Source organism: Mchenga conophoros, linkage group LG22 (assembly GCF_057382185.1).
Source record: "Mchenga conophoros isolate Kocher_MC1m ecotype Shallow Benthic linkage group LG22, M_conophoros_male_GT1.1, whole genome shotgun sequence".
Taxonomy (NCBI): domain Eukaryota; kingdom Metazoa; phylum Chordata; class Actinopteri; order Cichliformes; family Cichlidae; genus Mchenga; species Mchenga conophoros.
In genome coordinates this window covers 4,186,866-4,188,422 of record NC_140546.1, presented here as the reverse complement: position 1 = coordinate 4,188,422, position 1,557 = coordinate 4,186,866, and positions in this window count along the sequence as shown.

Below are 1,557 nucleotides of genomic sequence, written 5' to 3'. Positions count from 1 at the left end.
ACTGAGAGAATCACATGTGCTGTATCACATCAGAGTGTAAATGTAAAAAAATGAAAACAACTAAAAAGAAGAAAAAGCAATAAGTTAAAAATAGAATAACAGCCAACAGCTGCTCCCTGTTATAAATAGTTTTAAAGTCTTTTGCAGCTGCATTATTTTCCATCATGTTGGATTTTGTGATGATCTTTGCTGTTGGGTGTAGAAGAAGTAGAAAACATGGTGACAGATTATTGTAACCTGCATGTGACCCGTGATGAGACCCGTCCTGGTTTTCTTCAAAGTCAGAATTGATAAAATAACCCAAAGAAAAACTAAACTTTCTTTATCAACATAGGAGACACTAAAAATGTCTCTTTCAGAACATCAGTGCAGGTTAAAAAGTGTAAATGTCAGAATAATTTATGTCACAAAGATGAAGTTAAAGACTTGATGAACTAAACTTTAATCTTCAGATCAAATCATGTGAAATATTTCTGTGACCAAGAATGTAGCTGAGCAATCTACATACATACATATATCAGTACTGCAGTTTACTAAAATATTCTCATTTAATAACTACTTCCCAGTTTGAATATTTACAGGAGAGTTTCTTCATCACAGATCTGACTCACAGTATCAACTGTTTTGTGTTTCACATGTTCTTCTGTGCGAGCTCGTCAGGATGGACACAAGTCTGATGTTTTGAGTCAAACCCACATTAACATTTAGGGTTAGACTGTGTGTGTGTGTGTGTGTGTGTGTGTGTGTGTGTGTGTGTGTGTGTGTGTGTGTGGGTGTGCGTGTGTGTGTTTATGGCAAGGTTTTTCTGCGCAGTGTACCAGGGGCACGGAGAAAAGTTGTCGTACCAGAGGCACGAGGAGTGTGTGTGTGTGTGTGTGTGTGTGTGTGCGGGCGCGCGTGTGTGTGTGTGTGTGTGTGTGTGTGTGTGTGTGTGTGTGTGTGTGTGTGTCCTCAGTGAACTGTATCAGTCTCTGCAGTATCTTCCAGCTGCAGCAGTCACTTCAGTTTCTGTTCAGTCTGACTGAGGGAGGTTTTTGTACGACTGTTTTTCACTGTGTGAACACATACTGACTGTTGATAACATGAAAACTCTGACAGTAATAAACTGCTGCATCTTCAGCCTGGACTCCACTGATGGTCAGAGTGAAGTCAGAGTTTGATCCACTGCCTGTAAAACGAGCTGGAATCCCTGATTGTCGAGTGCTAGCATAGTAAATGAGCAGTTTAGGAACTCCTCCATCTTTCTGTTGGTACCAGGCTAAATGGTTGTTGCCATGAACATTCTGACTGGTCCTACACTTGATGCTCACAGATCCTCCCACAGCAGAGCTCACTGCTCCAGGCTGAGTCACTGTGATCTGTCCTCTGGACTCTGAGGACACAGAGACAAAAACATAAAGCAGCTTCATGGTTTTGTGGGCTTCATTTCAGAGGGACAGATGTTGATAGAGGAGAGGAGTTTGATTCTCTGGACTTTACCTGTGAAGCAGCAGCAGAGGAGAGTCCAGATGAGGACGCAGATCAAAGTCATGTTTTTGATGAGGAGGATTTCTGTGG